The sequence below is a fragment of the Cryptotermes secundus genome, unplaced genomic scaffold, assembly GCF_002891405.2.
Source record: "Cryptotermes secundus unplaced genomic scaffold, Csec_1.0 scaffold94, whole genome shotgun sequence".
In the NCBI taxonomy this organism is placed as follows: Eukaryota; Metazoa; Arthropoda; class Insecta; order Blattodea; family Kalotermitidae; genus Cryptotermes; species Cryptotermes secundus.
In genome coordinates, this window is record NW_019737391.1 from 2,196,498 (window position 1) to 2,222,317 (window position 25,820).

The 25,820-nt window shown below is 41.7% G+C and overlaps 1 protein-coding gene and 1 long non-coding RNA gene across 3 annotated transcripts in view; one reads left to right on the plus strand and one right to left on the minus strand.

Annotated features, from left to right (window-relative positions):
* The window catches only part of LOC111870266 (zwei Ig domain protein zig-8-like), a 223,955-nt gene extending 205,297 nt beyond the window's left edge, over window positions 1-18,658 (minus strand). For both annotated transcript variants that reach the window (XM_023862394.2, XM_023862393.2), the window contains exon 1: window positions 18,589-18,658. The gene's annotated coding sequence lies outside the window, so the exon portion shown is untranslated. The remainder of the gene's footprint in view (window positions 1-18,588) is intronic.
* Window positions 1-25,820, plus strand: part of LOC111870267 — a 455,388-nt gene that overhangs the window by 157,534 nt on the left and 272,034 nt on the right. The window contains exon 2 of the long non-coding RNA XR_002843820.2: window positions 17,530-17,593. This is a non-coding gene — a long non-coding RNA (uncharacterized LOC111870267). The remainder of the gene's footprint in view (window positions 1-17,529; window positions 17,594-25,820) is intronic.

Consider the following 25,820-nt stretch of genomic DNA (forward strand, 5'->3'; position numbering starts at 1 on the left):
AATCATCTTTAAATTAAGACATATTTCTTATTTATCCATTAGGAGGCTGAGATATATGTGCCCTCAATTTATGTATCCGTTTGTTTCTGAAAATTCTTTACTTAATAATTTGAATAAGGTGAAGAAGCTAAGTGCCGACCACAGTGGCCGTGCGGTCTGTCTTCACTATCTCGAACACTGTGATAGTGTGTTCGAATCCCACTCAAAACATGGATGTCTGTATTTCGTGCATTTATTCTGTTTATGTTGTTCTGTGTGTGGGTAGACGTCTTTTGACGGGCTAATCCCCCTTCCAAGGAGTCCTACCAACTGTGTATAGGATCAAGAAACTGTAAAGCCGCCAATGCCCAAAATAGGGCTGTAGAACCCGGAGCTTAATTATGTACCATGCAATGATATAGCGTGGAAGAGTGAAAATAGATTTCCACAAATTCTTAACCTTGGTACCAGATAGAGATGAATTATCGGCTTCACGCCCTGATCGTTTTAATTAAATTATGTTAATCGATATTTTCTGAAAAAAATTTTAATGAATTGTTATTTAGATGTTAATTAGAGTTGCACTTTTTTAGGCCTGTGTGCTGAACATGGATCGTAAAGAAGATTGTTGGCCCAAAACTCTCTTCTTCTGGCGAGGAAACAAACGAAACACGATTATGATACTTTTTCTTATACTCCTTTCACAAACGCATTTCTTGGTGATCCACAATCTTCATTGGCCTCCATAATTTCATTCTCTATATGCAAAATTGAGCCGGTCACGGTAGCCCAGAGGTCTAAGGCATGCACTGTCTTCGCTCGCTCGGAAGCCGGGATCGTGGGTTCGGATCTGTTTCCTGTGAGGTACGAACTGAATTCTTATATATTCTTATACACTGCCGGTCACGGTAGCCGAGCGATCTAAGGCATGCACTTTTTTCGCTTGCTTGGAAACCGGGATCGTGGGTTCGAATCCCACTCAGGACATGGATGTTTGTGTGCGTTTTTCTGTGTTTGTGTACAGGTAGAGGCCTTGCGACGAGCTGATCACCCGCCCAAGAAGTCCTACCCAATGTCTAAGATCTAGAAAAACCGAAGTGAACGGAGAAGTTCATGGAGGTAGGCCTAGGCCCACTGGGGCTGTAGCGTCAAGGAAAACAAATATGCAAAATTACTATTGCAAGTACAGATGTTACGTTACAAAGCGAATCACATTGGCTATGGTGCGACCATACTAAGTAAGTAAGTAAATTTGGTTTAACTGCAAATGGATTTAACCCGGTGGCAGTATATATATATGTCATTGCGTGACACTGTGCATGCAACAAGAAGCAAGTACAAAGTTATCGCTGATAAAATCGACTGAAATAGAAAATTACAGAGTTATATTATAATCTATATAAAACATAAGAATTGTCGTGATTGCTTATTAGTATGTCATATATTTCATGTAGATACCATATACTTATATAAACCTGTGTACAATAGAAGAGAACTGGTGAGTTTTGTTGGAGAGGAAAGTTCAAGACTAGCAAACGCTACGGTTGCGCTTGTTATGCCCGATAGAAAAATTATACCTGAGAAGTACTTTAAAAAATATTTTCTCTTTTGCGTTCAGTGAAAGCTCCAAATATTTTGGTTCGAATCCTCTGTAATTATTACATAGCTTACATGCCATAGTGGTTTCTTAACTTTTCCCGCCTCGTCCCAGGGGAGCGGGTGGGTCTCGCTCAACAGGGTGTCCCAAAACTGTTGAATACAGGAAGATGTAATATGGCTCCGACAGTACTGCAAGTCGTGTGGTTCAATTTCCACATGAACTGACTTGTACACTATCATTTCCCACTGATGTGGAATTAATGGCTCCGAGTTAGAAAAGGTTACACATGGAAAGGCAGTGAGCATGCAGAATTCTTTTAAACATTATAAAGCGTGACTTACGAGTAAGCACGACTGGTAGAGATATACCAGAATAATATTGGTTGCAATGCCACGTACCTGCACAAGCTTTAAGGTGTTGGAACGTGCCATAAAAATGTGAAATTCGGTCCCCCTTGCTGGGGGCCATGCTCTATAACTGAATTTCAAATCATTTTATGTTGTTCTTAAAACAAAATCATGATTGACGAGTACAGATGAACCTAGGTGAATCTAGTAAGTTTCTTAAACTCGCACCCAGACCGACCACATTACCCGAGTGTAAAGGTAAAGTTGTCCCTGTGCTTGATGAATTAAGCACCAAGCCATGAAGACGTATAAGGGAGTGGGAGTATAGTTACAACATTCCCGACCTCAACACTGAATGGAAGTCAGTGGTCATCTTCGTGCCCCGACCGCTTTACCACGGGGTAAAAATTACACTGTACTAATTGAATAGAAGGTTAAATGGGCCCAAATTTAGTCTGAAACCTGTGGAGAAGGGAAAAATCTCCTTCTTTTACTTGGAATCGGACATCAACGTCCCTTCTGTCACGATACTGACTGAGCTATCCCAGCTTCCAATGCCCCCATACAGATTGACATGAAATATGAGTTAGATCTTTTGTAGAGGGATTCACTAAAAGGACAAAGGGAACTGTGGCCCATATTGACCAACTTGTATGCTGAGAAATTCGTAAAATATCTCAGTAACATATTTGAACGGCACTAGCTCTGCATGTTTTTCAGTTATACGTGTATAGAAGACATTTATTGGCCTGTGTTTCATGTTCTGATTTTTCACTGTTACCTGTGAAAGGCTGTTTAGAGCAATTTATATATCAAGACTGTTTAAATCGTCTGAAACTGGGTTAGCTTAATCTGTTCGTTGACTGAGTTACAGGTCTTGCGGCCTGGTTCTTATTCCCACCTGTATCAGGAATATGTTTTATGGCCAGAAGGTCCAGATTGTATCTCGGGCACCTTCAGCCCCTCTGTCCAATGAGTCCAGGGGCTCTTCCCTCTTACATAAAACGACCACCGCTTTGAATTGACCACTAATCGTCTCCTGACAAAGGTTAAATTGTAGGGAGCTGATTTCCGCCACTCGCTTCGCTGAATTAATTACTGTGATGGAAGCAATATTAATTTAGCAGCATAATACTACAGAGAAACTGAAAGAAAATTAGACAAATAAGTAAAAAGTAAAGCTATCTCTCTAACAGGCCGTGGAGGCCCATAGGGTTGTGAGACGTTGAGGGTCCCACATTATCTAGACAATCGGCTCATAGATGACGGTAAGGTTGTCAGCCTTACGCGCCGGCCGCTCTTTACTCCTCAGGAAAATTATTTAATTCATTCCTGGTACTCATTTCTGTTAGAGGCTGAGTAAACCCCAGGGCCTAGTGCGGCTGGAAGGATTAGGTCATTTAAAAAAAATCCAATGACCTCATTGGGACTTGAAACGATGACCCTCAACTAACTACGCTACCGCGTGCCCCGAAAGTTAGAAAAATATTTATAATAACTATCTACCGAAGAGTAGACATCTCCCGCCGAATGTAATGATGTATGCTGGGGCTATGCTACTCTTTTCAGTAAGCTAGCTCATGAAATGCAGTGACAGATTTCTTATTAAATTTTAATTCTTGATTCCATTAAACTTTATTTAATGTTCATACCTTTTCTTGTCTAAAATTATGTTCTATGTAACCGTCAACCATGCTTGTTTCATACATATGAAAAGATTTGCAGTGATTTACTGCCTGCCGCTACTCGTAATCCTGGAAATGTTACAAAACCTAACCTGGAATGTATGTCACTATCTCCTGTTTTGAAACTTAGAGACTGAAATTGTATACCACACAACAAAGAGTGCCTGCTAGTTCGTCCCTCTGCCCGCCTCGGACGTTTTTCATCCAAGAAAAAGGTTACCCTGGCTGATGTTCTCGTAATATTCCTCAGTTCCTCCAGGCAAATACTTGAATAGCACCTCGGTTAGGTCACAACCATTTCCTACCAAATCCTTTCTAATTCATCATCATCATCATCATTATACCATTCCAAGCTATAGGCCTACAATTTAGTTACCGATAACGCCATAGAGTAACGTATGAACATCCATAACGATATACGAAGAAATTCGAAATTTGTAAACTTTTTGGAAACTGGTTACTAGAAAAGTATTGAATATAAATCAGTGTGGGAGCCGGGATAGCTTATTCGGTATAGCGACTGGCTGCGTGCTGGACAACCGAGGGTTCGGAGAGCGAGTCCCAGTGGGGTCAAGATTTTATCATCTCCACGTCGTCCAGACCGGCTCTGGGGTCCACCCAACCTCCTACTGAATGGATACTGGGGGCTATTTCCCCGGGGTAAAGCGGCAGGGGCGTCAAGCTGACCACTTACTTCAGATTAGTGCCGAGGTAAAGAAAATATGAATGTATACATCCATTCCCCAATATCGCTTCGTGGTGTAGTGTCTAATTAGTTAAGCACACGGACAACTTCATATAAATGAATGTACTGTAAAAATTCTACACGTTTTTTATAACTAGTAATTATTTTTTTGGATTTTTTATATTAATTTTTTTCTTTGGCACTACAGCCCCATTGGGCCTAGGCCTACCTCCATGAACTCCGATATTAATTATTAACAACTAAAATTTTCTAAACAAATCTGCTGTTATTTGCAGACAGTTTTATTTTTGAGCCGAGGTGTTCATTACACTTATAATTATGCGTGTGACATTATGAACATGGACGAATGTTGTAATTTCGTACTTATTAATAGTAAAATATCTTGTTCAAGAGAAAAGCGTGTAGATTCATCTCTGTTACAAATCTCGCTATCCCACTTCCTGAAATTAAAATGTTCATTTAACATACCCCCTGCCCCTCCACCAGTAGAGATGTGATTCCATCTCGTCTCGCGTGCAATAGAGAGAGACAAAAGCAAGTAGTTCTGTTGCGGTGCGACTGCTGCAGTGGGTCAGTACGGTGCGGTGCCAAGCAACGTTTCAGAAGGAATGAGAAGACTCTTTCGGGTCATATCACATTTAAGCCTTATCAATCCGCCCTCAAAGAAAATGTCGGTCTAATTTATTGTCAGTAGCAGCATTAAGTTAATTTAACCATGTGCTTAATTAATTATTTAATCACCGCGCCATGAAAATGCATGGAGAAGTGGAGGCATCGCTCTACCATCCTTGATCTCGGCTCTAGATGGTGTTTGAGTGGTCAGCTATATTCCTCGCTTCCGAAGAAAATTTCGTGTAGTTACGGCAATCTGTTGGCGTTAAACACGGAGAAAACTTTAATTTTGTCACTTAATTTAGCTACATGCAAACGGAACTTTTCTAATGCAGATTTAACTGTAGATTGGTCTGCAATTGCATTGACAAATTCTCCTCCAGATCTCCCATGTTTTATCGAAATCGAAATGATTGTACGTAACATGGAGTTGTATTCGAAAATCAGTTTTATGTAGGTTGTGTTTTTGTTCTATCCGATTCTACAATTCCACAATTGACGGACAGACGGACGCGGATTGCTAAGCATGATTGAATCTGTTCGAAATTGAATGGCTGAGTTATTGGAACCGCCGGGACAGCTGACCCTGTCATGTACAGTTGTAACAATGGGGAGGTGGAAATACCGAGAGACTGAAACATTTGTACCCTGCAGAGTATCATGTTCCGCAGCCTGGTGAAGTAGCCTGTTTCTCTTCTTAAGATAATGTCCCTATCCTCCATTCGACATTCTTCGAGTCTTTATGAACACTCGTTTTATTTCCTTATAACCGTACTCCAGCTACGCCACACTCGTAGTTTCCTTGTAAGAAAAGCAGTGTCTTTGCAATCCTAGTCTTATGAGGTAAGGTAAGGTAAAGTTGTCTCTGTGTTTAATTAATTAACCATTACGACATTAAGGCGTATGTGGGAGTGGATGTATAGATCCACTTTTCTTGACCTCGGCATTAGTTGCATGTGAGTGGTTAGCTTCACGCCCCAGCCCCTTAACTACGGGGAAAGAGCCCCAGTACCCATTGGATAGGAGGTTGGGTGGATCCCAGAGACGCTGTAGACGACATTTTTTTTTCCTTGGCACTACAGCCCCAGTGGGCCTAGGCCTACCTCCATGAACTTCTCCGTTCACTTCGGTTTTTCTAGATCTTACACATTCGGTAGGACTCCTTGGGCGGGTTATCAGCTCGTCGCAAGGCCTCTACCTGTACACAAACACAGAAAAACGCACACAAACATCTATGCCCTGTGTGGGATTCGAACCCACCATCTCGGCTTCCGAGCGAGCGAAGACTGTGCATGCTTTAGACCGCTCGGCTACCCTGACCGGCTGGTGTAGACGACATAGAGAAGAGAAATTTCTTGACTCTACCGGGAATCGAACTCCAACCCCTCGTTCGTCCAGCCCGTAGCCAGTTGCTATACCGACTGAGCTATCCCGGCTCTATCTTAGTCGTATAAGGATGATATTTCCTACTTGTGTAACTCTTTAAAAACTGTCTGAAATTTTGCTTTGTAAAACTAAGCAAATAAAATTATTCCTGTGCTTAATTAAGCATTACAGCATGAGACATATGGGAGGGGGTGTAAACATGTAATTTCTCAAAACATCAGTTTCGACACTACATCGAAATAAGTGTAAATTCAAGCTCCGTTCATTTTACCTCCGCGAAAGATCCTCTGGCATCCATTGGTTAGTATTCTGAGTGGACCTGAGAGCCCGTCTGGATGCTGTGTATTTGAGAAAGGTATTTCTTCCCTGCTTGGAATCAAACTCGGGTCCCTTGGTAACTCGGATCATAGCCTAATAATAGTGTTTAATTCAGCATTTCATCATTAATGCATATGGAGGATGGTATGAACATACCGCTTGTCGAATTATCAGCCTCGGCGCTAGATAGAGATGTCGGTTAACGATCCGGCCGTATTACTCCAACAAAAGAGCCCGTGGTATTTATTGGAATCTAATTAGGTCACAGAGCCCGCATGGATGCTGCGTAAAAGAGGAAGGCCTTCATTCCCTACCGGGGATCGAATTCGCACTCCTTGGCCGTCCAACACAACCTATTCACGGTGCATAATAAAACACTCCACCATGGCGACGTAGGAAGGAAAGGACATATGTAGTTCTTTCCCTCCTCTTGCTCCCACTTTCTAGCACAGGGCGAATTTCTCAGTTTCGTAATAATTTTTTACAGAAAGTAGGACTCCTTGGGCGGGTGATCAGCCAGTTCCCAGGCCTCTACTTAAACACAGGACAACACAAACACATACACACACTAAACATGCATGCCTTATGTGGGATTCGAACCCACGAATCCAGATTCTGAGCGAACGAAGGCAGTACATGCCTTAGACCACTCGGCTACCGTGACCGGCTGCAGATGTACATCTGTCTGAATTATCAGCCTCAGTACTAGGTGTAAGTATGTGGTCAGGGCAGGCTCCGATCGCTTTACCACCAATTAGATAGGAGATTGGGTCACAGAGTCGATCTTGAATGCAGCGTGAAAGAGGGAGGTCTTTTCCCCAGCTTCAAATCGAACTCTGGAACCTAGGTTATGCAGCCCATAACCTAGTCCCAATGCCGACCGAGCCATCCCAGTAACGATAATAGGATTATGACGTCATGATAATCCAGCTTACGTTTTTATGTCTTAAATTTGCAGTTGAGTGGGGTTAAGGTATTGTTTTGCAGGTCGGTAAGAAAATGTTGCCGGCTAATCATTAAGGCCGCCGGTCACGGTAGCAGAGCGGTCTAAGGCATGTACTGTCTTCGCTCGCTTGGAAGCGGGGATCGTGGGTTCGAATCCCACTCAGGGCATGGATGTTTAGTTTGTGTGGGTGTGCGTTTTTCTGTGTTTGTGTACAGGTAGAGGCCTTGCGACGAGCTGATTACCCGCCCAAGGAGTCCTACCGAATATGTAAGACCTAGAAAACCCGAAGTGAAACGGACAGTTTCATGGAGGTAGGCCTAGGCCCACTGAGGCTGTAGCGACAATGAAAAAAAATCATTAAGGCGCTTTCGCCTGCGCTGAATATGCAAGAATGCGAGTGGAAAGGGAAACTGTCTTCATGCTCAGTGCTCTTAAAGTAGTTTTATTTCTGACAGTTTGAATAGACTCGAACTGTGATGGACCATTTTAAGAATTAAACTTGTTGACACGAAATATATTTTTGTAATTATTGGTGAAATCGCTTGAAAATTAGAAAAATAACTTGTATGAAAACTTGCGTTTCATTGAATGGAAAAATTTTAATTCAATTCTGAACTGTATAAAACAGGACCCTCTCTATTTTTATCACGCGTTCTCTGAATTTGTTCCTTTTCACTGCATATTCAGAAGAGAGGCTTTATTTAAATTGAGGGAATATGAACGTGGAATTACATGAAACGCTTTTCAGTATCTCACAACAGCACATTTTATGTAACTTTGGAAACCGTTTTTATATATGAGTGGATAACATTAAAATGCATCTTAAGAAAACTGAGTGTGAAGATGTGGTTTAGGATAAGGTCCAAGGATTGTCTTTTTATAATACGGCGATGAATCTTTGGTCTCACAATATCTTCTCGGGACGTATTCTGATCTACCTCAGAGCTTATTCTGTCTAATTCTCGCACTAAAGCTTTGTCTTTTCTCGCTTACTTCGTTGATGTTCAACTCACGGCCCATTTTAATATCCTTCATCCACTGAGCGTCAAAGCTAGAAATTCAAATATGTTCAGTTTATGAATATGTATTAAGTGAACGTCTTGCTGACTCCATGGAGCGGAGCCTCCTTGTTATACAAAGAGCAACTCAGATACTGAGGAATATTCGTAGATTTTATGGGACCAGAATTTCATCACCGTGTTCAAAAGCGCCCACCACTGATTTCTATCCTATGACAGATCAACCTAGTCCATACCACTCCAAGTTATTCCTCTGAGATTCATTTTAATATTATCCTCTCACCCATGTCTGTTTCTCCTTAATGGTCTCTTTCCCTCTGGCTCGCCCACTGAAACCCAGTATGCATTCTTCCTCTTTTCCTGCTCTTATAGTCATTGACCTAATCATTCTAATTAGTGGAAGATCACGTTATAAAGCTTCTCATTATGCAGACACACTTTACGTGGTAATCTCCTTGCTGTACTGAATAACATTTCTGCAAATCTTCCTCTCCGAGATTAAATGTAGGAACGTTTCAAGTGTCCTTTCCTCTCTCAGAATGTGTGGGAATGTCGCGAATTTTATTATCACTGAGGTTACTTAACAAATGCTTTGGGGAATTTCTTGCAGAAGTTTCTGTATCAGCCGTTCTGTATGCGTGCAGTATCCCTGGCTGGAAGTCGTGTACATATTTTCTTTTCCTTGGCACTACAGCCCCAGTGGGCCTAGGCCTACCTCCATGAACTTCTCCGTTCACTTCGGTTTTTCTAGATCTTACACATTCGGTAGGACTCCTTGGGCGGGTGATCAGCTCGTCGCAAGGCCTCTACCTGTACACAGACACAGAAAAATGCACACACACAAACTAAACATCCATGCCTTGAGTGGGATTCGAACCCACGTTCCCGGTTTCCAAGCGAGCGAAGACAGTACATGCCTTAGACCGCTCGGCTACTGTGACCGGTATTTCCTACATTTTTCATTTTGTTATCGACGGTTGTTAACCTCAGAAACTTATGAAGTCTAAATTGGAAGCTCTGATTAAGGAATAGCGGGGGAAACAACCTTTTTCAGGAAACAAAAAAGTATTGCTGAACGTACTTGAGCTGAAAAAATCAGAATGATTATTTTATCTGCCATTATCATGAAAATTAAACCCATCACAGTGTTCTGGACTTAATGTATCTTCATTGGCCCACAAGACGTAAAGACATAAATTACCTTGAAGCATATAACCGACACTTCCTCTGTATAAGGCGGTCCATACACGTACGAGTCCGGCTCGGCGAGTAGCCGGGCTCGGATTAATTTCACCACACACGGACGAGTTTGGCTCATTGGAACCCGAGCCGAGTCGGTCTCACGAACCAGACTCGTACGTGTATGGCCCCCCTAAGGGCTATCACTCGAATTTTACGGGAACCCAGAAACGAGAGAAATTCTATTACAATAAAATATTGATTGATATGTCAGACAGCAGTAACATGTGATAAAAAGGTACAACTATCGATTGAAAATATTACAAATTGAAAGCCATTTGAACCTGCGTATAGCAAGAGAATTGACAACCAGAATGGGAAGGAAGCGACATGAAGGAATATAACTCTTTCTGACTGGCCCTCCAGAATGCTTATTTATCGAACACGAGATTACATCACACACACTCACACATATCAATTCATTCATTCATTCATCAGTAATCTGTCAGAAGACAGGTCCACAGTCTCTTCCGAAACAGTTCCTCCACATAATGCGATCTTCTGTCTTTGGAAAGAGACTATCCAGGAAAAGTGATAATGTGGTAGTTTTTCCATTTGCTTTCCACATCGCAGTACAACAGCCGTTCAAACCACTCTGGTCACGCCTGTTGCTATACGAACTTGAACCATCTCGAGCATCATTTGCTCTGTGCTTCAAGTCGCTGCTGATGACGCTGCTTCCGGCATCAGTTTTTGGTGTCTCTCTTCGTCTGATGCCTACCCTTTGAACTGTCCAGCAAGGGAGGCCCTGCCAGTAGCTACGCTACCGCTGGTATAGCTCTCAGGGTCCTTGGCATACTCAAACTCCCTCACCACGATAAAGTTTTGATATATATATATATATTTGAAACCAATTTAAAGTAAGCCCAAGTCTATATTGTGTTCCAAAGTATAAGAAAATATCATCCGTGAACGTAATGTTTATACTGTCAAGCACTAGCTGCTACAGGGTTATTCACAAGTTTCATAACCTTCTTCAAGGTACGAAATTACTGCATTTTACTGGATACAGCAGCTCCTGCACAGCAACGTATGAAGCAATAATTATATCAAGAGGACAGATTACGTCTTCAGAAGTTGATAGTAATTCAGAAGGTCTAAGCTTAGGTCTGTCAAGGTATTTCTTATCAGATATTCTAATTAAAATTCTTTATGAATTTCTGATACTTCATTACCCATCACTGTGACCCCGCAGTCTAAGGCATGAAATGTCTTCGCCTGCTCGAACACTGAGATCGTGGGTTGGAATCCTACTCAATGCATGGATGTTTGTGTTATTTAGCGGTCTTGCGACGAGCTGATCCCCCATCTAAGGAGTCGTACCGACTGTCTATAAGATTTAGAAACAAATGAAACGAGTGCTTCAAGGGTGCCCTATGCTGCAAGTGGGAGGAACAAGAATATGAATTAATTATTTACTAAAGAAAGTGACTATGAACAAAATTCACGTGTCTTGCAAAACGTGCTCATTCTAACAGCAGGACAATGTGAGTATCCACAATGCACTGACCGCATTACGCAGTTCTAGATTAGTCCAGAATATTAACTCAGAATTTCGTCCTTGAACGCCAATTAAATTAACGAGCTCCATTCTCAGATGAAGGATTTTATATTTCAATGCTTCGTGAGCGCGAAATGTACAATTATTGCCGAGTAATTTTAAGTTCCCAACGACAAAATTTATGAGGAAAGCATGAGTGACGGACTTGGAGCAGAGAGAATCCAGCGAATTTTCTTATTTGAGTTGAGGTCTAGCGCAAAGCTCTACAGAAACAATTTAGTGATATTTCCTACTTCTGCGAAGCTACGTAACGTAGAAATTCTTCTGCTCCCTCATATCTTCTTATGTCTACTTGTTGTACTGATAATTCAGGAAAGGAAAGAGCACGTTCGCTAAAAATATAAACTTCTATCACATCAGCTCACATTTATTTACATCTAATTCGAAAGAAGATCATGTTCTCCTAACCTTAAAATTTACATGAATCTCCCACACTCAGATACCGAATATTATCTAATATATTTGGATGATATGACAATCTACACTGACGAAAAAATTAAATTTATAGTTTGTATTTTACTTTCAGTGTTACAATTTCACAAATTTTATTGTAATATACAGAATGTTCCATTCAAACCTCCCACATTTTATCAGATCATAGAACAGAAGGTATGAATGGTAGGAAAATGAAGCTACAGGAAATATCAGAACTCAAACATTTTTATTTGACATACTAATAAACCTCTACACGTGCAACATTGGTAGCACGAACAATATACAATCTGAATTGGAATAACTTGGTATAGCGACGGGCAACGTGTTGGACGGCCGGTGTTCGTTCCTGGCATGGGCTTCTCTATTGTATAGCGTTCTTAACGGTTTTGAGACCCACCTATCCTTCAAACTAAAGGGTTCCTAGGGCTGCTTCCCTAAGGCGGCTGGGGCGTGAAGCTGACCACTCTTCTCCATCTACTGTCGAGATCAAAAATGTTGGAGTTATACTTCCACTTCCCCATACGCCTTCATGGCTTGGTGTTTAATTAATTAAACACAGCGACAATTTTGCCTTTTTATTTTTTATATTTAACGGATGCGTGAATTTTAAATCTTCATTTGTTGCATTATATTAAACTCACGTAAGAATCCCGTTTACGAACCGCGATATTCACATCCTTTATCACCTACCTTTCACCCGCATTCGTTTCCATAAGNAGTGGAGACACCAACGAGGGGGTCGAACATCAACCCGTTCGAAACTCGAGGGTCCACTGTAATTAAATGGATTAACGAACCAGCGGATCAACGAACGAAGAAATTACGAATCTACCAATTTGCTAAGTAATCACTGCAGGCGTTAAGAAGTGCAGACAATTGTATGTGTGGCTGAGCAAGCACGAGAGACCAGCTTATTGCTGATGTCGCAACAGTATTTGACTCCAGTAGTCTGCAGTTAATGTGACTATCCAAAACATGTAGATCAGTAGTGTAGGTAACTACGTATGTCATCCAAGGAATCCGTCCAGGTGAGACACTTCTTGCAAATTTTCGGAGCATGTTTAGTCTTTTACGGTGAGAAGTTGTTAGCCCGAGCCCAACCCCCCCAAGCTGGAGGACCACCGATTTTCGGCTGTCCGCGACTGCTTATTCAATATATTCGCAGAAACTTTAATTGACGCAAGTAAGAAGGTTGCTCTAGAAGTAAATACAGAGACAACTAAGTATATGTTGCTGTCTCGTCAGATATTTGGGAACAACGATAACAAATCGAAACCTGATTCAGGAGGAAATTAAGAGGAGACTGAACTCGGGTAACGCTTGCTACCATTCAGTCCAGAACCTTTTGTCTTCTCGTCTGCTGTCTATAAACTTAAAAATTAGAATATACAGAACTATAATTCTGCCTGTTGTTCTGTGCTGGTGTGAAATCTGGTCTGTGACTTTAAGGGAGGAATATACACATAGACTGAGGGTGTTTGACAACAAGGTGTTGAGGAGAATATTTGGACCGAAGAGAGATGGAGTGACAGGAGGTTGGATAAAACTGCATAATGAGGAGCTTCATAACTTGTACTCTTCTCAAAGTATAATTAGAATGATCAAGTCAAGGAGGATGGGGTGGGCAGGGTATGTAGCACGAATGTGGGACACGAGGAATGCGTAGAGGATATTGGTGGGAAAGCCAGAAGGAAAGCGACCACTGGGAAGACCAAGGCGTAGGTGGGTGGACAATATTAAAATGGGTCTTAGATAGGGTGGGATTATATAGATTGGATTGATCTGGCTCAGGATATGGACCGGCTTCTCAAGAAGGGCTCGGCTCCTTGAATGAGGGNGGTATGAATGGTAGGAAAATGAAGCTACAGGAAATATCAGAACTCAAACATTTTTATTTGACATACTAATAAACCTCTACACGTGCAACATTGGTAGCACGAACAATATACAATCTGAATTGGAATAACTTGGTATAGCGACGGGCAACGTGTTGGACGGCCGGTGTTCGTTCCTGGCATGGGCTTCTCTATTGTATAGCGTTCTTAACGGTTTTGAGACCCACCTATCCTTCAAACTAAAGGGTTCCTAGGGCTGCTTCCCTAAGGCGGCTGGGGCGTGAAGCTGACCACTCTTCTCCATCTACTGTCGAGATCAAAAATGTTGGAGTTATACTTCCACTTCCCCATACGCCTTCATGGCTTGGTGTTTAATTAATTAAACACAGCGACAATTTTGCCTTTTTATTTTTTATATTTAACGGATGCGTGAATTTTAAATCTTCATTTGTTGCATTATATTAAACTCACGTAAGAATCCCGTTTACGAACCGCGATATTCACATCCTTTATCACCTACCTTTCACCCGCATTCGTTTCCATAAGCTTTCAGTTTCTACGCTCTTTGCCAGACAAATTTAGTGAAAGTTAACCGCAGTAGCAAACAGGGCAATTTATCTGGCATTCTTACTACATTAAACAACTGAAATCTTCATTTTAACAGCGATCTTCCACTATCATTAGCATGATCATACTCAATATCTTGATTATCAACAGTAAAATTTCATGTTATAATCCAGATTTTTCCGTTTAAAAGAGCTAACCAATCTGCACGGAGTTTTCAATGTTAGGTATCAAACATCATATCATAGGCGTTACCACTGGGAATTAAGAATAATCCCTTATATTTCTTTGTCGCCCCTGGTATCTTCTACCTGCTGGTTTATATTCTAAGAGCAACATTCTATCCATCTATCTACAGCCTTTTGTTGGAACTTGGCTGATATTTCAGTTCCTTAATGCTATACACAGTCGGTGGGGCACGCGTGGTTGAGGTACTACGCTACAAGCCGGAAGGTCGCGGGTTCAAATCCCGATGAGATCATTGGATTTTTTTTTCAATTGACCTAATTCTTCCAGCCGCACTAGGCCCTGGGGTTTACTCAGTCCCTAACAGAAATGAGTATCCGGAATTAAATAATAATTTTCCTGGGGAGAAAAGCGCGGACGGCGCGTAAGGCTGACAACCTCACCGCCATCTTTGAGCCGATTGTCTAGATAGTGTGGGAGCCTCAACGTCTCACAACCCTATGGACCTTCACGGCCTGGCACAAGGATAGCTTTACTTTACTTTTTTTTATACACAGGACTCCTTGGGCGAGAGATCAGCCTTTTCACAAGGCTTCTACCTATACACAGAACAATACAAACACAGAATAAACGTACAGATACATCCATGCCTTGAGTGGATTCGAACCTACGTTCTCAGTGTATAAGGCAGAGAAGGCGGTTCACTCCTTAGACCGCGCGTCCACCGTCGTAGGCAAGAGCAGGATTTGGTTCTCATTAATTCTTCCAAAATGCTCTAGGGAATATTTCTCTTGTTTTATTGCAGTGATGTCTGTTCTTCCCAGCTCTTCTCTCGCATCTCATACGCGTTAATGCGTCTTCATTTAGCATCCCGCAAGTATACTGAGGGAACGAATTTCCCTCGACTTCTCTTTTTACAGTTCTTTTTTTAATGACCAGAATTCGCATTCATATTAAACCACATAAAAGTGTAGTCCGTGTAGTCCTTTACGTCTACAGCGTAACATATATATTCCTTTATAAAGAAATGGTATTTCTGGTTAAAAATAAATTCTTCGGTTTATCACGTAATAACGGAAAAGTTCTACATGAAAATATAGAAATGAAGAGGGTACGAAGCCAAATGTAACATTAATATCACAATAAAACGGCATATAATCTGCAGAAGTCTATCTTCTGGGATATGAAGCAGTGTAGTTTGTTAGAATTTGACCGATGTTTCGGATAAATATATCGTTTCCATGTTCATGGTCGAAGAATAAGCCATTCAAATAACAACATGGAAGAGGTAGAAAGAGGAGACTTGTTACCTGCTTGATGCTGGTGTCCTTACTTTTTGGTCCTGAAGATGGATGCGAAATATTCCTCTGAAACATCCATTGACTTTCAGCATACTACACTGCTTTATATTCCAGAAGATAAAAATCTTTATAACTACCCTTCATGAGAACATCAACACTACATATATGTAATCTTTTATTTGAGAATATTTAAAATATATGTGTGAGTGTGGTTATCTAAAGAAAGGCTTCCTCTCTTTTGAATATGTTTGCACAGTGAGAATATCACGTCATGGACACTGGAGAGATACACTGAGATTTATTTCATTCAAAAATACGTGTATTGTATGGAGTGAACTGCTGAGTCCAGTATTGGTTGAGAACTGCCTGTGATGGAGGGGACAAGGAACTGATACATTCTGGCGGATATAGAACAACTACTTTTAAATCACACGCTGTAGTGTAATTGGTTGAGTCACTAGGCTACGTACAAGCCGAAAGAACGCGGGTTCGATTCCCGACGAGGTTATTGCATTTTTAATTGCGGTAATCATTCCAGCCGCACTATGCCCCTGGGGTCAATCAGCCTCTAAAAGAAATGAGTACCAGGAATCTTCCTGGAGAGTAAAGGGCGGCCGGCACGTAAGGGTGACAGCCTCACCACCATCTGTGAGCTGATTGTCTAGAAAATGTGGGACCTTCAACGTCTCACAACCCTACGGGCCTTCACGGCCTGTTACAGGGATAGCTTTACTTTTTAAATCAAGATTGAAGTGAGATTAATGCTTTCAGTTGGAGATAGATCGTGATCGTTGGAAGTCGATGGAATTGGCTAGGAGTTATGGCCGGTGATGAGTTTTAGCATTAGCGGAGCTGAACTTTCAGAATCTGCTACCACAGTGTTAGGTACTTAGTTATAAAGTAAAAATATTTTAAACATCCCGTCATTCTGTTCGGCTGCTTGCACATGCACGTGTATGAGCGTGACTATACGCGGAGTTTGGATTGGTGATCGGATTTACTGAACACTTACAGATCCTAACTACAAATAACTATGACAGTCATCCTGAGTTACTCACTCCAAAGATCACTGTAACTACAGCACATATAAAATCTTCTGAGTTATTTGTCTTCACCAGTCGTTTTCTGATGACGGATCCCAACAATGTCCTCTTCTTCCGTGTCTCACGTTCTTACTGACTAGTGACTGTCTCACAAATAACTCACTGCTACAACTCTCCTGCTTATAATATATCGGCACGTTCCTTTGTTGCTGTTTCTAATTTTCATGCTTGTTTGCGAAGACGTTACTCAGTAAAGGATATTGTATTATTGTTTATCTCGTGGTCGTTGCCAAGCAACTGGTCTACATGCCACAATATGTACATATATTATCTTTGGTTTGTACATTGTTAATGGAAGTAAGGGAAAGATATGACAATTTGAAAATTCAGTTCATTTCACTAAGGTCGAATGACGATTTCGATTGCTGGAATACATTTAACCTTATTAGCAGCGCGAGTGTTTTTAACTTGCAGCAATTTCTGAGATGTAAATCAACTGTTGTAAAGAGGAATAAAATGGAATCTAGCTGCACATAATACTGAAGGCACTAAAGGAATAAAAAAACTTTTTCCTTTTGAGTACCATAAAAAGTTCTGCCTAATTAGATATACACGTGTATTCCTTCACTATAATTTCTTTTCGAAATGGTTGTATTTTCACTTAATTGCCTCAGTTATGTAGAATTTGTAACTGTGATTGTAGAATATAGTGCACATTTCGAACTTTTAGGAAGTTATTAAAGGTGGTCTAAATGTTTCCTTTACAGAAACATCTCTCTCCGTTCGTTCGCTCAACGTCCCCTAATTTGACAGCAGAAAACTCAACTTTCTGTAAGTAAAGATTCAAATTAAATTGTTCTATGGTACATTAGGCAAGAATATTTAAATGTACCCTCCTCTCTAATGTTAATAAAATCAATACATTATGTAGCAAAGAAGTCTCCTTCAAAATTTTGTGAATTTTTCGACTAACGTAAGTAAACGATCAGAAATAAATTATTTCGTTTAAATCTCTGATTATTTTCTTGTGAACATACTCATCACTTTCCTGGACCTAAATTATATTTCACTTTTAAATGTTTTATAAGTTATATTCATATTAAACTGACATGCTAAAGCAATATTATTTTCAAAACGAATTACGCTTAGCTCCTTTATGTAGTCTTGTGTATATATTACACAAGATTTGTCCATAAAAATATATATGTAAGTGTGTATAAATTCAATACTAATGTGTTTAAATATTTTACGTTTAGAAGATAGGCAATTATAATTACGGAAAGAGCTTTCTTATTGCATGTTTTACGTTTATTTCAACTTTTAAATTTAAAATAATTAGAAATAATTTAGTCTAATGATGACGCTCCAGATATGTATTCGATAGGTGCTAAGTTCGAATCTCTGGCGTTACATTGACTACTCCGACTAAGGTATTTCGTGGTTTTCTTCAGTCAGTACAAGAAAATGCCGCTATAATACTTCAGTTAGACCATGACCGCTATTTTCCACATCCTTTCAAATCCATGCCGTTTGACGCTATGTAATCTAGATATGAAGAGTGACGTAGTGTGATCTAGAGATCAACAGTGATATAAAATGATCCACAGAAAGATCCGCCAAAGCCGGTATTCTATTGATTATGAAATAATTGATGTAGAACTCGTATTAAATCCATAATATAAAAGAATTTTCTGTTGACTAAAAAGTGCTTAAAGTGTTGCTTTATCATTGCGTTATTGCAGGACGATTTCTTGAACTCGACGTGCTATACTTCTGAGAAGTTACTGCATTTGATTGAGTAAGCCAGCTTCTGTAATTGTGCTTACCTGGAACCGTTGCGTGAAGCAAAGTGACGAATAGCGGGGAACCTATGTGTCAGGGGTAGCAGCAGCCGACCGGCGACGATTGTAGGCAGCATCCAACTAAAGGAGCAGAGAGCCAGCCGCCTGTCTGCTTCTAACAGCGGACTGCGTGCGTGCGCTCCTGGGGTGGGGCTATACCCCTCTGGCTCCCTGTGTGTGCCCCTTAATTTCCTCATTCAATACGTTATGTCCATAAACGTTCACAAGTTTCTTCCTAAGTAATCCGATTAAATGTGTATTGAGTTCGTCTTTGTGCATGTAATAGCTTGAAGACCGTCGAGTTTAGGTAAAAGGGGTAAAGCTGCCCTCTGTGTTTAATTAGTTAAGCATTATATTATGAAGACGTATGGGGGAATGGAGGTATACGTCCACCTTTCTTGACCTCGTCACTAGATGTGAGTGGTTAGCTTCACGCTACTGCCTCTTTACCCCCGGGGGAAGAGCCATAGTTACCCATTTTATAGGAGGCTGGGTGGGCCCAAGAATCAACCTGAAGGCTGTGGAGAAGAGAAAAACTTGCACTGCTAGGAGTCAAACCTTAGCCGTACAGCCCGTAGTTCGTCAATATGACGACTAAGGTGTTTTGATTCCGTGTTGAAGTATTAACGTGGAAGTTTTGAAGGCAGAACTCTGCAAAAATACCTAATTTTAGTAATTTAAATATTGTAAGATTTGAGGCTTTCACTCTGTGACTATGAAGAATGCCGTCTTCTGGGATGTACCGACGTTTCGGAGGAACGTGTCGCCTGAATTTTCAGTGTACAAAAATGCGCAAGCTAGTAACCATTTTGAGCAGGTGGCTGTAGTCTGCGTTCGTAACGTACACTTTGAAGTCAGTTAGTTGCAACTCAGATTTGACATCATGAGTTAGTTGTGAAACTGTCGTCATCCAGCACGGACATGAGTAGGGAAGCAGAGAGATACCCATTTTTGAGAACCGTTACCTAGCAAAACCTGGTGAAAATATAGAAGAGATTACGTGTGTTGCAGTACAGTGATTTGTAGTGTTCATAGATCCGTGAAAACGTTAAAGCCACCTGTAGTTACGAGTTACAGATGTTCGATGAATCTTGCAAAGGTTCTGCAAAAAAAATCATGTCTAACCTACTCAAGCTACAACGGCAACTTAGTCACATGAACGGTCATAAGCTTGACCACCCTCTAGTTTATGCCTCTTATATTTTCTATGTCTGACTTCTCCTTGTCCTAGGCTGCGAATATGTCCATTCTCATGATTTTACATTCTCTGAGTCCGAGTCTTATGTTACGACCGACGTTCAGTCGGCCAGTCTGTCTTGGAATAAAGCCCCCATCTGGGGCTGACGACCAGATTTTTATTACTGTCAGACAGCTACAGGCTTGTTGATGTAGGGCGCTCTCTCTGACAAGAGGACGGATCTGTCGTTTACAATTGCTGCTGGTCCTCGCCAGCGCAGTCATTTTCGGGTCCAAGTCCCGTGGGACTCGTGATCATATTTTACTGTCTCATTTTCGAGACTTCCCTCTTAATCGCCTCCTACGCCTCGCAGGGCTACGGTGGGAATATTCAACCCCGCATCCACACGGAATTTTTACATTCTCACCCTTTGGTTCTAGCTATGTAGTCTCGGATCGGACCTCACAGAAAACACCATCTCTGACAATGCCGAAAATTATTGCGTTCGTATCTGTTGCCTTGGAAAAATTGTTTGCCTAGCCGTTACCACGTAAAGGCCATTGAAGATATGTCACAGGATCATGGAGTTATGGTGTCCAAAGGCGAAAATGGAGTCCGACGTAAGTAGTTAAGTCTGTGCAGCTCTGCGTTGCAGCAGATTTGCTCAATTTGAAATGCCTTAGGAGACTTGCAATAAATGAGGCAGCTCCCGTTATTTGTAACGTGGATTTTCGTTAAGGCCGTTGCGTGACCCGGTCGCTTGGCCCAGTCGACGTTTGTGCCTCGTGATTTCTGAGTGCGTAGCGCTGCGAGTTGCATTCGGCACACGTACTGCATTCAAGACATAAATATAGCCCGCGGGATGTTAGAGGACATTATGCTGGATTCTTATCGTCACTGGAAATGAGCACGGTCACCAGTGAATCATGGGCTGTTCTGTTGCCCGCCGCACTGAACTCCTACTGAAATCTTCGCGCTCTATTCGATCCAGTTGCATGAAAAATGTACAAGAAATTACAACCCAAATTTGATGTTCTGGACTTCTGGCTTGTACCTTGAAGTTTGGTAGGTGGAGATAAAATTGTTTGGAGGATTATATTGGCTTCATCTTCAGGGTGGAAGTGAACTGTCTCGCATAAACGAGAACATATTGGTATCGCTGTAAATTTAATCAGTCTTCTTCATAAATAATTTATGGTACTACCTTTATTTCTGCATTAAGAGGTAAGAAAATTTAAATTTATTCTGTGCTTAATAAATTCGGTACCAGACCATGAAAATATATCGGGGGTTGGAGATATAGCTACTCCATTCTTGACCACGGCATCGGATGGAAGTGAATGGTCGGCTTCACGCCCCGGCCGCATTAACCACAGGGTAAATATCTCGGTGCACATTGTACAGGAAGCTAGAAGGGTCTCAGACCCGGTCTGGACGCTGTGGAATAGAGACAAATCTATTACCCCCTGCCGGAAATCGAACTCTGGCCGTCAAATCCACCGCCCGTCACTATACTGATTGAGCTACAGCGGCTTTCTCTTATTTTTGCGTGTGTCTCTTCCATATTCTTCAGCTTCATGTGAACTGAGGCGCTCATGTCCGTTACCAATACTGTTGTTACCTTCTGGGATGTGATACCGTACTGACTGGTAGATATATAACGTTGTTTAGAAGAAACCTACTGCAGCCATTGTATGAGAATTTTCATCCTGAAGATGGAGGCAGAAATTTTCTTCGAAACATTTGAACCTGTCTTGAAAATTATTCCGTGTAAACACAGCGTTATTACTCGTAATAAACATTTGAGTGACGCGAGATACTTAAAAATAATCTTTTTTCCACGTATCTAGTGAAATCTGAGGGAAATGTTTTACCGTCAGATGTATTCACCTTCACTACAACGTAATAAATAAGGAATGTGGAAAATTACACCGGGGACCTTACACAACAGGAGTTGTTTAAGTCTACAGAGTTGAGAAGGTGTAATATAGGGTGGAGGGGTGATGAGAGACACACGAGAATTAAAAAAAAATAAAGTTAGTTGGAAATGTCATGAAAGAAGATTACGTGTGAAACTAAGGCCCAGATGCCAAGATAAGAAGGAAATTCGAAAGAACGTGTAACTTTGCCCTGTACTACAAACTCTCTGAGAGTTTTCTATGTAAGAAATTTGCTACTGTGCAGTACACGAACTCTAGTAAAATTGTTAATTTCGATTCCTCGTAACCTTGCATGTGTACAAGGCATTGATCACTCTGAATGCCGAGCGGGTTATTGTAGCGGTGTCTCCCAGGCTTGTATCCAGAAGGTCCAGGATTTCAATGTCGGTTCGATCATCAGATCTCTTGACGGAGGTTCTTGCAACACCCAATCCAAAACGCCGTCGAGAGTGACATTAATATACGTGACAATATCATCGGATTGTTAGGTTGATTTGTGTTTACTGAATAGGAAAAGACGGTCAACATGCGGGGAAATACCACGTTGAGGGAAGCGATCGCAGCTTAAATTTAAGTCATAAAATCAAACTCCATAGCGCGGGAATCGAAGCCAGGACCTCTTGATCTGTAGCCATGATCTCTGACCACTATACCACAGAGTTGGCACTAACTTCGCCAACAGGCGGCGGTCGCTCGGTCGGTAAAGTTGCTACGGAATTTAGTTTAGTTCTGATACAAATGTTTTGAAACAAGTAATACATACCGAGCCTTGTGAAGTGGGATATCAGGCTTCGGAAACACCCACATATCAGCCTCTTTCTCTCTATCAAGCACACACTAACACACACACACACTCTCTCACGCACGCACATTACTACTTATTCAGTGCTGCCGCAAGTTTATCTGACAAGTATAAAAAATGCACAGAATTAATCACTGTAGGTTGAAATGTCTAACCGCGTAGACATGAGCAGAGATTTCAGCTGCTGCAGACCTTTTCCCTGCTGTCTGCTGATTGACTACAATTCAACTGACTGAGAATTGGGTAGCGAAGTGGAGGGGGGGGGGCGGAATCCGTAGCTCTTGTGGGGTAAGGCATATCTCTTGACGTGTTGCATAGATTACAGGATATGTGGGGTTTCTCTCACCATTATCGCTTTATAGCTGGAGATTCGAGGGACTCAGACCTACCAATTCGAAACAGGGTACATAAAAAGTTGCGTTTTATTTCTCTATATCAATGCACATGCCGCCCCTGTGGTCTAGTGGTCAGAGTTCCTGGCCACAGGTCCGGTTTCGATTCCCGGCACTACCAGATTTCTTTCTGAGAAGTAGTGGGTCTGAAACGGGGTCCACTGAGCCTCGTGATGATAATTGAGGAACTATTTCAAGGAAATGGCGTCTCCGGTCTAGAAAATTGAAATTAACGACCGTGGGGATTCGTTGCGCTGACCACGCGACACGGTCTATCCGCTGAAGTTGGCATTAACTTCGCCCACAAGCGGCGGTCGCTCGGTCGATATAGTTCGCTTACGGACTAAAACCACGGAGTTGGTTTCTGTTGGTTTTTTTTTTTGTTGTATCAGTGCACAAGTGTGCAGATAATTAACTTTATCTACTCTCTTCTCTACTCTGAAAATGTCGAAACAAATATGTGAAATTAGAGCACATGAAGAGTATAAACCATGCACTGTCTTCGCTCGCTTGGAACCCGGGATCGTGGGTTCGAATCCCACTCAGGGCATGGATGTTTAGTTTGTGTGTGTGCGTTTTCCTGTATTTGTATACAGGTAGAGGCATTGCGACGAGCTGATCACCCGCCCAAGGAGTCCTACCGAATGTGTAAAATCTAGAAAAACCGAAGTGAACGGANTACCGTACTGACTGGTAGATATATAACGTTGTTTAGAAGAAACCTACTGCAGCCATTGTATGAGAATTTTCATCCTGAAGATGGAGGCAGAAATTTTCTTCGAAACATTTGAACCTGTCTTGAAAATTATTCCGTGTAAACACAGCGTTATTACTCGTAATAAACATTTGAGTGACGCGAGATACTTAAAAATAATCTTTTTTCCACGTATCTAGTGAAATCTGAGGGAAATGTTTTACCGTCAGATGTATTCACCTTCACTACAACGTAATAAATAAGGAATGTGGAAAATTACACCGGGGACCTTACACAACAGGAGTTGTTTAAGTCTACAGAGTTGAGAAGGTGTAATATAGGGTGGAGGGGTGATGAGAGACACACGAGAATTAAAAAAAAATAAAGTTAGTTGGAAATGTCATGAAAGAAGATTACGTGTGAAACTAAGGCCCAGATGCCAAGATAAGAAGGAAATTCGAAAGAACGTGTAACTTTGCCCTGTACTACAAACTCTCTGAGAGTTTTCTATGTAAGAAATTTGCTACTATGCAGTACACGAACTCTAGTAAAATTGTTAATTTCGATTCCTCGTAACCTTGCATGTGTACAAGGCATTGATCACTCTGAATGCCGAGCGGGTTATTGTAGCGGTGTCTCCCAGGCTTGTATCCAGAAGGTCCAGGATTTCAATGTCGGTTCGATCATCAGATCTCTTGACGGAGGTTCTTGCAACACCCAATCCAAAACGCCGTCGAGAGTGACATTAATATACGTGACAATATCATCGGATTGTTAGGTTGATTTGTGTTTACTGAATAGGAAAAGACGGTCAACATGCGGGGAAATACCACGTTGAGGGAAGCGATCGCAGCTTAAATTTAAGTCATAAAATCAAACTCCATAGCGCGGGAATCGAAGCCAGGACCTCTTGATCTGTAGCCATGATCTCTGACCACTATACCACAGAGTTGGCACTAACTTCGCCAACAGGCGGCGGTCGCTCGGTCGGTAAAGTTGCTACGGAATTTAGTTTAGTTCTGATACAAATGTTTTGAAACAAGTAATACATACCGAGCCTTGTGAAGTGGGATATCAGGCTTCGGAAACACCCACATATCAGCCTCTTTCTCTCTATCAAGCACACACTAACACACACACACACTCTCTCACGCACGCACATTACTACTTATTCAGTGCTGCCGCAAGTTTATCTGACAAGTATAAAAAATGCACAGAATTAATCACTGTAGGTTGAAATGTCTAACCGCGTAGACATGAGCAGAGATTTCAGCTGCTGCAGACCTTTTCCCTGCTGTCTGCTGATTGACTACAATTCAACTGACTGAGAATTGGGTAGCGAAGTGGAGGGGGGGGGGCGGAATCCGTAGCTCTTGTGGGGTAAGGCATATCTCTTGACGTGTTGCATAGATTACAGGATATGTGGGGTTTCTCTCACCATTATCGCTTTATAGCTGGAGATTCGAGGGACTCAGACCTACCAATTCGAAACAGGGTACATAAAAAGTTGCGTTTTATTTCTCTATATCAATGCACATGCCGCCCCTGTGGTCTAGTGGTCAGAGTTCCTGGCCACAGGTCCGGTTTCGATTCCCGGCACTACCAGATTTCTTTCTGAGAAGTAGTGGGTCTGAAACGGGGTCCACTGAGCCTCGTGATGATAATTGAGGAACTATTTCAAGGAAATGGCGTCTCCGGTCTAGAAAATTGAAATTAACGACCGTGGGGATTCGTTGCGCTGACCACGCGACACGGTCTATCCGCTGAAGTTGGCATTAACTTCGCCCACAAGCGGCGGTCGCTCGGTCGATATAGTTCGCTTACGGACTAAAACCACGGAGTTGGTTTCTGTTGGTTTTTTTTTTTGTTGTATCAGTGCACAAGTGTGCAGATAATTAACTTTATCTACTCTCTTCTCTACTCTGAAAATGTCGAAACAAATATGTGAAATTAGAGCACATGAAGAGTATAAACCATGCACTGTCTTCGCTCGCTTGGAACCCGGGATCGTGGGTTCGAATCCCACTCAGGGCATGGATGTTTAGTTTGTGTGTGTGCGTTTTCCTGTATTTGTATACAGGTAGAGGCATTGCGACGAGCTGATCACCCGCCCAAGGAGTCCTACCGAATGTGTAAAATCTAGAAAAACCGAAGTGAACGGAGTTCATGGACGTATGCCTAGGCCCACTGGGGCTGTAGTGCAAAAAAAAAA